Source organism: Anas acuta, chromosome 3 (genome assembly GCF_963932015.1).
Source record: "Anas acuta chromosome 3, bAnaAcu1.1, whole genome shotgun sequence".
In the NCBI taxonomy this organism is placed as follows: domain Eukaryota; kingdom Metazoa; phylum Chordata; class Aves; order Anseriformes; family Anatidae; genus Anas; species Anas acuta.
This window is the reverse complement of record NC_088981.1, coordinates 79,821,318-79,832,828: the sequence shown is the minus strand read 5'-3', so window position 1 is coordinate 79,832,828 and position 11,511 is coordinate 79,821,318. Positions and strand designations below refer to the sequence as shown.

General features: G+C 42.6%; 1 long non-coding RNA gene across 2 annotated transcripts; it reads right to left on the bottom strand.

Annotated features, from left to right (window-relative positions):
- Nucleotides 1-5,469: 5,469 nt before the first annotated feature.
- LOC137854483 (uncharacterized) lies at nt 5,470-11,311 on the bottom strand. 2 transcript variants are annotated; one of them, XR_011095191.1, is made up of 3 exons: nt 10,640-11,078; nt 9,494-9,770; nt 5,470-5,778 (listed from the first exon to the last, which is right to left on the bottom strand). It is a non-coding gene; the product is annotated as an uncharacterized lncRNA (long non-coding RNA). The 2 variants fall into 2 exon arrangements; XR_011095190.1 differs by lacking the exon at nt 5,470-5,778 and having other exon boundaries at nt 6,291-9,770; nt 10,640-11,311.
- Nucleotides 11,312-11,511: the final 200 nt, after the last annotated feature.

The window sequence follows — 11,511 nt, the reverse complement described above, 5'->3', positions numbered from 1 at the left end:
CTCTCTCAGCTGCCCATTTCGGGAACTTGTAGCATGCAGCTTGTGATTTGTACAAATAATGAGGATCAGAACAAGACCAGAAGATCAATTTATATGTGTGATGTGAACTAGAACTGAGCCAAACTCATAAAGGTTCAAGACTGGTTCGCTATCTTACCAAGCCTCTGATTCCAAGCAATTTTAATTTTAACTTGTCATAGAGGAAGTCATGAGAGAAAAAACCTTTTGACGAGGTTATCTTTGTCTTCTTTTTATTGCCTTGGTACAAAATGGATTAATTAAAAAGGAGAGAAAAGTAATCTCTTCTTTTCTCTCATCGTAAGAACCACATGTGCTGTGTAAAATAGAGAGAAAAAGAAGTAAGTGCTGTAAGTACTGGATTATTTTACGTACTTCATGGGAAAATATTAGCCACCTCATTTCAAAGCAAACTATGCCTACAGTACTTTAAAGGGAAGTAGGAGGAAATAATAATAATTATATCTGAATTGGCTTAGGGCTAAATTCTGTAAATGAATGTGGGCGTGACTGGGCAAAATGTTGTCTCGATGTTAACCAGAAGGAAAAACGAACCTATCGAAATCCGACTTAATTGCAGAAAGTGTTGTGTGTGTTATTGTAAATCCATGTGAGGATTCATTCTTCATTTGCTTAGCTGAGTATGCAAATTAGCCTACTCCTTACTAGCCTTTACTGGAGCATATTCATATGAAAAATGACGATAATTTAATTTCAGTATTTCAGTTTTCAAGATCCAAAATAGCCAATGGAAATGTTAGCAGAGAAAAAAAAATAACGATGGGTGTTTGTGGGTTTTGCTCTAAAGTAGATAGGCGAGTAACAAAGGGCCAATGAAGGAATGAATAGTAAATTTATATTTAACTATGCAGCTAGTGATATCTTTGGTGCAGAAAAGATTATACTATTGATTAATGCCAGTAGCTGGGGTCATAAAAAGTGATAAATAACAAAGTTATTAAAGGGAGCTTATCATAGGAAAACTTCGATAAGTGGGTCATTATGGACATATCTAGGAAAGACTAAAGGATAAAGAAAATACAGTCCTGTGTAGTGGAAGAGAGCTCTGCCCTAGCCATCTCTGCTCTGTTTGCCTGAATTGCTGTCCAAAATGACTACAAAACTGGGTTGTCCTGGGCAAAGTGTCTCCCTGCCTTTCTCTGTCTCCAAAAAAGTCTGTCTGGGAAGGTAGGCTCTGTTGTGAGACATCACTGAGACTTTGCATTGGGGATTTCCTCTCCTAGACCATCCCACTGGATGGAAACCATGTGGGTTTAGCTTGCCATCCTGTGTCCCATGCCGATTGTCTCTCTTAATGTAGTGTCCTCCAGGCCGCCAAGAAGGTGTCCACAGCCTCAGGGTGTCCCATCACACCCAGCACCTCCCTTCCCTGTCTCCAGCAGGGCCAGTTGCACTCTTATCCCTCCTTGTGGGCAGGGGCAGGGCAGGGACTGCCCTGCTCAAGAGAAGGTTTGTGTGGTTACAGACTTCTCCTAATGAAAAGGGGGTTTTCTAGCAAAGAGAAAGTAACCTCAGCTTTCTCAGGGCCATGAAGCAGTACAGTCCCAGCAGCAGAGCTCTTCACCTCCATGGATCAGCCATGTAGAAAGGAAAGTGGGATCTTGCAAAGGCACTGAATTAATAAAAAAAAAAAAAGCAAGAACATGCCTCATGATCTGGTGGCACGCAGAAGTAATTTTTTCAGCATCCAGAGATGTATGAGTTAAAAATTCTCTCCCAGCTGACAAGAGCTCAGCTGAACAGATCAAAAAGAAAAAGAAAACCAAAACAACAAGCTCAGAAGTTGCCTCTGCCTTGTACTGGGAGTCAGAAAGTGTCAAAAGATGTGTCATATCTTACAAGGCTAAATGAAAAGTTATAGCTCCTCAGTACATGAAGAAAGAAAAGCTTTATTGAAATAGTTTCTTTGTCGCATTCTATAAAAATATTATGAGGACAGCATGTATAAAACAGAAAAGCAGAGGTTACTGGAAATTCATGTAAAGGCGAGTATCTCTGTTTTATAGCATAACGAGGAAGAAAAATCACTCCCAATGCTAGGGTTTCTAATTGTGTGGGATTTTTTATTTTATTTTATTTTGGTTATTGTTTCTAGACTTTTCTTGTAAAATCCTAAGGCACTTACTGAAAGCAGACTTTACCAGAGTATTTGGGTAACTGTCCAGTGTTTCCTAACTCAGACTGACAAATGAGCAAATTCGTTTTCTCTGGAAACAAGGAAACTAATATTCTCTGGAAATACATTCTCCAAAGTCAAGGACCGTGTTTTCTCCTGGAGGTTTTGACAGAGCATCCAAGAGAGGTGGCTTGCCAGCTTGGCTGCTCCTCCAGAGGCACTGTGCGAGCACCCTCCCATGCCCTGTGATGTGGTTGTGGCTGCAGAGCTGCTGGGGTGCTCATCCTTTCTGTGGCTGCCACTGTTGGTCCTGGACCCACTTATCTGTCATGAAAAAGGCTGGAGAAAATGTGTTTGCTCTAGGATTTTCTGTCATTTGGAGGTCCTTGAGACTCCTTCTGCCAGGTACAAAAGGCTGACATTTCAGTACTTCCCGCAGTTTGTCTGTCTTTCCCATTCCCTGTGCTGATTCCTGCTGGATGCCAGGTGTGGATGAAAATGGTCGACTGAGCTGGCAAGTAATCACTTCTGTAAATCCTGGAGATTTTCTTACTCCATTCCTTGCCCTGCTGGAATTACATGGGTAGGGCTGAAGGAGCTGAATGAAACTGCCTTCAGCAACTTTTGGGGGGCAGGCACTGAAATGCTCTCTGCTGAGACACAAGTTACAGGTGTAGGCTAGAACACCAACAACGAAAATTTACCTCGGGTTGATTTGAAACTTAATGAAACGTGGCATGTGCAGTAAATCTAGGCAAGGTAAGTGAGAACCATTTCATCCTAAATAGCCCAGATGAGTCCGTACCTTATTTCAACGGGGTCCTGGAGGCTACTGTTGAGGGCAAATTTTGCTGAAGAACCATGATATTTGCCCTGAAAGTCATGGTGAGATAGAAACCACCCAAAGTGAAGGGGTGCACTTGTGAACTTCACAAAGTGAAGGTCCTCTTCTGAGCCTGCTCAGGGCTGCACTGGCCCTGGTGAGGAGAACATCCTTGATCTTTGTGCATGATGCAGCAGCCTCTCCCTGAACCAGGAGCCCCTGCAGCAAAGCTGAGTCTCAGAGCTGGGTGCATTAGAAGATGCACGGTGTGTCTTAGGAAGGCCCCAAGGCTGCTATTAGAAGGGTATGCAGAACTTGTAAGCTTCAGCAACCTAAATTCAAATTGAATATAAGCACGGTAAGGATTCTAGGGAGGTAGCCAGAACTGGCCAGCTTAGATAGAGGACAGATCATTTTCCTGACCTATGGCTACCAGGTTGAAAATCTCTCAGTTCGGTTAGGGAGAAATACTGCCTTCAGTTGGATAAGATTAACTTTCTTGGGGTGAATTCTTTATGGCTTTTCACATGGTTTACTCACAGATACCAGTGCAAATTGGGTGTAAGTCATTTTTGAAATGCGAATGATTTGTCCCAGCCATGTACCAGGGAAATGCCTTGACTTGGAGCAGCCCACTGGAGACCCTGCTACATCCATTTCACTTGGGAGTTGTGACTGCACCTGAGACTTACTGACCCCAGACAGGCTGACACCCCCCTTTTACCCCACTGGCTACTATGCTTTATTACTTTTTGTAGGGAGAGTAAAAAATGGGATAGGTGTCTATAAAGCTGTATCCAAAACACGGTGTTTCTCCTCCTTGTCTAAGCACCACAAGCTCTCACTCTTTTCTTCTTCCCAGCCAAGGAAATACCGCCAGAATGCAAAACTGAAACCAGGTATTTCTGCTATTTTTATGCTACAGGTACGTACTCAGGGAATAATTGCTATGTCCCTGTCCCAATTGAAAACCAAGTAGAAGAAAACCTTAACCATAATACTTGTAAATAACAAGCTCTGATTTCTGTTAACAAAGCTTTTTGCACACACGGAGGAGAAGCAGCAGACTGGGAGTGTTGTTAGCAATATATTGTCTTCTCGCTATTGTTATAGTGGCACATCATCTCCTCATTTTATTTCCTCCATCTGTTTCATGTGGGGTTTGCTGTAATGCTACTTTGAGAATACTGCGATCATTTGTTTGTATTGATATCAGAAACAAATCTAAAATGTTTCTGAAGGCACCATAAGGATGGAGAGTTTGATGGGATTACGGTAAAAGCAAACAAGCTGTGAGCAGAGACAGAGACTGCTGCAAGACACAGAATCCAGGGAAGAAATGAGTTAGAGGTTATTAAGGCAGAAGGAGAAAAAAGATGTTCTTGTGGCTAAGGCACTGGTCTGATACTAAAGAGATCTGGCCTTTATTCCTGGGTGCATTATTGGATTCCTTTGCAACCTGTGACAAGTCACTTAATCTCTCATTGCCTCAGTTCTTCACCAGTAAAATGGAAGTAAATAAAATTTCTTTACTTCACTGATCTACTTCAGAGATAAATCCATTCAGAAGTTATGAAATGCTCAGCTGTTAGAGTGATGAGCACAGGGGAAAATGAGTAAATCAATGAATTCTAACTCTCTGCCTGCAATGAGTTTAGCAAGTCATTTCTCTGGCCAGTGAACCTGGTATGAAGACAAACACTGGCTTTCCCCTAGTCAGAGAAACATCAGTGACCAGTGTTTTGTGGGGAGCTGTAATGAGGTCTGAGACACTTTTAATGATAATATGTCCGTTAAAAAAAAAAAAGAAAAAAAAAAAAAAAAAAAAAAGGAAAAAGAAAAAAAAAGATGAGAAAGCCTTTTTTCTTATTACATCAAGGAAGAAAAGACCCAAGAGAGGGAATGATAGATGTCCTAACTGCAGAAAATGAAAGCCTGGATAGAGGAAATGTACAGCTTTTCTATCACTGGGAAACTTTTAAAGATTAAAACATGTATGAGCTTGACTTTTTACTGCCATGTACCTTGCACAGTAAATTGCACCCATGAACAGTGAGAATAAAATGCTTCACATTTTGCTGGTTGCACTTTACAGTCCCCTTGCACCTGTATAAACAGCCACACAAGGCAGTAGGCATGGAGAGTCCCTTTTTCATACATTTCCAGCATATCCCAACCTGAGGATGTTGCTCTGTTCTTTGGTACAACGTTCGTCACCAAAGCTATGGAGATATGATGTAAATGCTATCAGTGAATCACACCCAGAAAGCTTCCTAATCCCAGATAACTCCTATGAGATGCTGTATGTGTTTGGAACTGATAAGGAAATCTTTTAAATTTTCTATTATCTTTGATTAGATATGGGTTTTGATTTTGATTTAGTGTTAGGCACCTACTGTGAGGAACAAAGGAGGTGTCACAGAGAGCAGGGAGATAATTGTTTTAAAAAGTGGAATCCCTTAGAGAATAAAAAGCAGGTTGTTGAATTTCATCTCATTTTATTGATTATCCTTTCATTACGATTATCCATCTGCAGGAACATATGCTTTCAAAAAAAAAGTTAATCTTATCCGCGAGATGAGTAGCATGCATCTAAATTTTCCATTGTCGCGTATTAGTGACAGGTCTTTAACACAGGCCCTTCTCCAGAATGTGTCAAACCCCAGTGACACTCTTCCTTTAGGATAAGGACAAGCAGTTTCCTTTGAATCAGTGTTCTTCCTTCATGGCTCACATGTGGTTGAAAATTATTTGCAGGCAGATGCTGACAATTTCCTGAAGAAACTTCATGGTTCATTACCTCCCTTTATGATAGCAGCAAAATAAATTGCTGTAAAGTCAGTTAATGTGATAGAAAATGTTCAAATTTCCAATAATAATAATAATAAAATCTCAATCCTGCTTTCTAAACTCCTCCAAAGTGCTTTCCCAATCACCTCCCCTTCTGCATTTACGCACAGATACTGAGTATTACTTTCTGCTAAGTAGAACAAAGGTTGCCTCCGCATTGCAAATACTGCTGTTTTATGGAAGCTGCTTAGAGAGATTCTTCAGGAAAAACATAACGAGTGAAAGTCAGTGCAGCTGTTACATGAGCAGGGAGAAACAGGGAATGGGGCTTGTTGCTTCTGCTGTGCATTGCTTGATAGGTCCCTCACGTGTAAGCGTTACAGAGCACCACAGAAAATTGGTCAAACGTGCTCACATATTTCCCTAGAGAGGGGTGGACATATATGACAAGTAGCATGTCGCTACCATGCATGCTCTGGTGATCATAAAATGAGTAAAGGCAGTGAGCAAGCAAGAGTAGACAATCAGGAATTTCCAAAGCCTGGCATCTTTGCCGTGCTTGATATTAGCCCCGTGCAGAAATAGCCGTGCTGTTTCAGATTTTGCTGAATGGCCCGATGACCAGGTTTTCAAAGAGGCTTTAACTGAGCTGGCTCTCGTGTCCCCTGGGAGATGACAGCATGGGTGCTTTGGGGCTCTCTCCTGCCAATCAGCTGGGAGATTTTCTCCGCGACTAAGCTGGGATTCTGGGACCATGTTGGCACAGCCCCTGGGTATTACCACGGCACATGGCTCTCCAAAGGGTGAGACGCAACAAGGTGAACAAAAATAGGAAGCTGCAAATGGGGGGCTAACTACAGTGGATTCTCTTGATCAGCCCAGGAGATGCTCTGCAAATAAAAGGTGCTGTCGCCAAATGCGTCCTGCACAGACAGGAAAAGTGCTTGTGAATACCAGTGCTAAAGGACTTGCTCGGAGTGAAACAAATGATATCCCTTTGTTTCAAATGTAAAGCAGCAGATTCCGTAAGTAACAGTGGCTGTGCCCAGGGTGAAGGGGTGGTTAAAGCCTCAATAACGTATGTGTGCGTCGATAAAGCATGCAGGTAGCAAATGATAATCTCATAGCAAGCAAATCATTCTCAAGAGGAGATTTGCATCTTAAAAGCGTGCCCTAAGCCAGAAGATAAGTCTTCCAAAGCCTGTATTTACCACATGTAGCACATGTTTAACTCTGGGTGATGTGATTCCTCTTACAGTTGAAGCTAATGCCACAGCTCAAACTTCAGGGGTACGCAGGGATGAGCCGCGTTTAAAAGTGTGTGGCACTGGACAGACTAACCCTTTCCAAAGGGAGAATGAAATAGGGCTTCCAGGGCTGGTGAAACCAGGGGTTGGGTTGTATCCTGTTTCTTATTTTCCCATTAAGCCTGAACAGTCAGTAAAGGAAGAGAATCGAAATGCAGACCTGTAAGTTCATCGCCGAGATGAAAGAAGACACTCAGCATGAAGGCACAAAGCCACAAGAAAGAAAGGCAGGGAAGTAAAAGAGGGAGCAAAAGGGAAAACTTCAGTAGAAAAATCCAAAGCATCGGAATGGCTGATTTCATCTTCAGAGAGTCGCCCTGAGCATACATTAAACTGGGTTCAGCTGCTCTATCTACCATCAAATATTTCATATTAATAATTAACAAGTCACTGGCTGTCAGAGCAAGATTCAAATGGATGGAAGGGGAGTTTGGGTCACCTTTCCTAGGACTGAGAGTCTTAATGAAGCGATAGCTTTACTGCACTGTTGAGGAATGATGATATACTAGACAGAAGGATTAAGGGATATACATCTTGAAGGCTCCCTCCATGCTCACTCCCCCATAGGAGAGTATTTCATTTCCTCTTTTTTATTCTTCTCCTTGATACACTGCCGTGATGTACACGTGAAGGGCTTGATCTTGCCTGCCCCTCTGCGATGCACCCCAGTGTACATCCCTGCAAAATTAGCTAGTGCATATGCAAACTCAGCTGCAAAGGTGCTATGTATCAGGGACATGACTTCATCCAATGACTGCTATAAATCAGAGCGCTCGGTGTGTCTTTGCTGGACACACTCTCATTTATCAAGGTGATTTTTAAACCTGTGCCTAACTCCCATTTGTGAGAAATGGGAATTCACTGAAATCTCTCGCAATGGCTCATTCTGGCTTTAGATTTTCTTCCTAACACTCCTGCTCACCTTCAAACTTATTTGACCATAAACCTAAATGCTATATGGTATGGAACTTGGTTTACCGCATTCCTGTTGACCACTGATGAGCTGTTTCAGCTCGTGCCATTATGTGAAGAGCTCAAAATGGTACTGTCAGACCCCAAATTTTACTTGCTAGTCCCATGAACAGGAGGACTAAAAGAGTTTGGAGAGGTACCAGAAGGCCTGAGCAGACTTGGCTGTGGGATCATGGGTGAGTGAAGCTAAAAAGAATATCCCTACAGTAAGTGGTGAGCAAGCAGGGTTTAAGAGAGAAACTGAGGAAAAAAACAGTCCCTCCAAGATCAACTGGAAATGTTTATGAAGTCAAGCTGCCATTTGCGTCTCTGGCTTGGGATGAAAAGCAAGCATAAAAGCTGTGCAGAATTACATTTGTTCTAGTCACATAGAAGGACAGACAGACACACTGACAAACTCTGAAAGCGCAGAGAAAAAAGTGGCACATTACAAAGAGCTAATTACAATTTCTTTCCCTTGGAGATTAATCCACTGAGTGTAATTAAGCTCCTTCTATTTTTTGAGATCTTGGCAAGATCTAAGAAAAGAGTGAGCAAGCGAGACTGCCCTTGCTAGCCAAGCAGATTTTTTTACTAAGCTCTATCAGCCCTAATTAATAGACCTTTGTGTAAGACCAACAAGAAATCAGATTTCCAATGGCGCTGAATCAAATGGCCTTGGCTACCTCTGCACACACGCTTGTTCGGAGCCAGGCCACAGCCAGGATTTACACATGCTGGGGATGAAAGGGAGGCGCAGGGGGGGGCAGGATGAACAAGCTTTCCTCCCCTAACTCCTGCTTCTCCTTTTCTGCTGCTTTGTTCTGTCTGTAATCCTACCAGATGGCTGAGGCAGCCTAGAGAAGAGATTGCCTGAAACAGGCAGGTGATGAGGCCAGCAGCAGGGACTCCGGCAGCGATTGAAGAAACTGATACAGCTCTCTAACCCTTGCTGCTAGCAAAGTGCTTTGTTATTCTTCTTTTGCTTGTGGCTACCTTGCATTTTGTGCTTTTCTGATGGCCAAGAAGGATGCTATCAGCCAGATCCTCAGCAGGCACAAGTGAGGATAGTGTTGCTAGCATCTCTAGTGTTGTTGATCTGCACTAGCTGTGGATTCTGCCCTTCATTTCTGCACACCCCAGCTCTGCTCTCCTCCTTATGGCTTCTCCTGTGAGCATGTGGGCATGCTCTGCTCAGCGCAAGGAGGACCTAGCCCTTTCCCACAGCTGTACCTGGCAGACAACATGTTTTTCTTTCCACCCACATCAGGGTAATGCTAGGGGCAAACAATGGTGCAACAGAGACAAATTCAGGTCACAGAGAGCGTTCAGAGATCCCCAGAAATCTCTAGAGAGAATAAATATCAACTATGCCAACATCACCCTCAAGAGCAGACTTGACTGCTTTCCATACTGCAAGTAAATGCAGCCCCTGTCTCTCTGCAACAGCAGCTGCAGGGACCACACTTGCCTGAGCTTGCTTCGTAGGTTAGGATGCTCCCAGGTGCATGCAAACAGGCCAGGGGCAAGCTATTTGCCAGGCAGCTGTATGGACTGAAAGTGGGTGGGATGTGGGGCAAGAAATGCTCACGGCCACTCTGGGGCTAGTTTTCAAGCCTCAAGGTCCGTTCTTGTTCAGTGGTCCTTGGTAATCCAGATCAAAGAGGTTGCACAGCCAGGAAGGGTTGAAGAAGCTCATCCCCTGGTTCATTGCAGCTCCCAGCAAGTCTGTGTGAAGTTAGCCCTTTAAGAAAAAAATCTGTCAGGTATTTAATTCCACGCAATATATAATATGATCCTACTCTCATAAAAGTCAATAACAAAAATCCTGTTGAATTGAATGGGAGCAGAGCTGGGTCTTATTACTGCACTGATGAAACCATAATGGTAGAACAATGCTCACAACAGTTTCTAATTATTGTACAGTGTGACGCTCCTGACAAAGACCCAGCTTTGTCAATTCTCTAATAATATCTGAGTTTGTGGATTGTAACAACATAAATTAGAGTATATTTTAAGTCCTAGCATTCAGCCACAATCATCTAAACAACAATAGAAAGCTTGTCTTTGTAGTTAAAAAAATAAACTGAAAGCCACAGAACAAAAGATGAAATACCATGAAAATAAGGTAGGCATATTTTTCGTAGCTAAGCTTATATGCAGTATAAATATCTTTTGTCAGATTTCTTTCTTTCTTTTTCTGTCTCTCTTTTTTTTTTTTTTTCTCCTTCTTCTTTCCTGGACAGTTAAGCACTGAATAAAAACATAGAAAAAATATTCCAGTATTTTTTCCCTTAATCCTTATTATAATTATCTGCTGATTATAATTTAATCCTTTTTAAAACTTTGTTGGACTAGGACCTTAACAGTATCAATTTCTCACTGTATCCATATCATTGTCAAACACTGTTAAGTCGTTTTGTGTATCTTTTAGAAGTGGAAGCACTTGTCCTAGAAAAGTAGAGCTCTTTAGTTAGTTTTATTATTTGAATTGATAACTCTTGAAAAAGGATAACGTTTGCACATAGACATCTCATACAGGAGATTTTTTTTTTCTGGAAGTTTGAGAGCTCTCATCAAGAAATGCAGCAGTTGGGATGGGAAGAGCCTTACCAGTTACCTTGACCTGTACCACACGCCGTATTTGCTTCTTAGCTGAAGGAAAGCGCAGAGAGTCTCCATGAGGCGGGAGCACCACAATTCTTACCAAAGGTAGTCAAACATCTTAAGTGAAAGCTGACTGTCTTCTAAAAGGCCACAAATAAGAAAGCTCTTGTGAAAGATTTCCTTAATTTGCCAGCATTATGGCCGATCTTTTGAGCTTTGGCAGTGGAGTTAAGTTGCTGAGGGAACATGAGAAACAAAGGAAGAGGCTGGCAATTTGTCATGACCAGAAGTAGAAGAACCGGAGTGTTATCTTCACATCTGGAGGTATCAAATCACCACCAGGTGCTGAATCAGACATCTGAAGTAAGGAACCTGCAAGAACCAACTGGAAGAGAAGACGCACAGGTGGCGGAGTAGGAAACTGAGAAATGCAGCTCGTCTAAAACCAGGCAAACCTCAGAAAAGCCCATAAGGGCCTCCCAGCTGGTCCACATCAAGACAGACGATGCAGATGGTCCTCTCTGCAATGCCAACCAGGAAGGGCCTGCAATGCATCAGGCTCTTGGAGGCACCGGTGGATCCTATAGCAGTTCTCTGCTTTCCAGAAGCAGGGCTGAAGGGCATCGAAAATAAGGACGCTCATGTGCGGGAGCCCAGACTGGCGTATTTGGTGGAGATCTACGCTGATGACATCAGTTTCACCCGAGGCACTGTACATTAAGAGCATTGCTACTTTCTAGGCAGTTATAGATCATTATGAGGCTCTCTGAAAGGTTATAGGTTACACTTTCAAGTGGTGCCTTAAAGAGGTGTTGGTGTTGGCAAGCATTTGTTAAAGTGCATCTTATCTTACTTGCCCTTAATCTTCCTATACAACG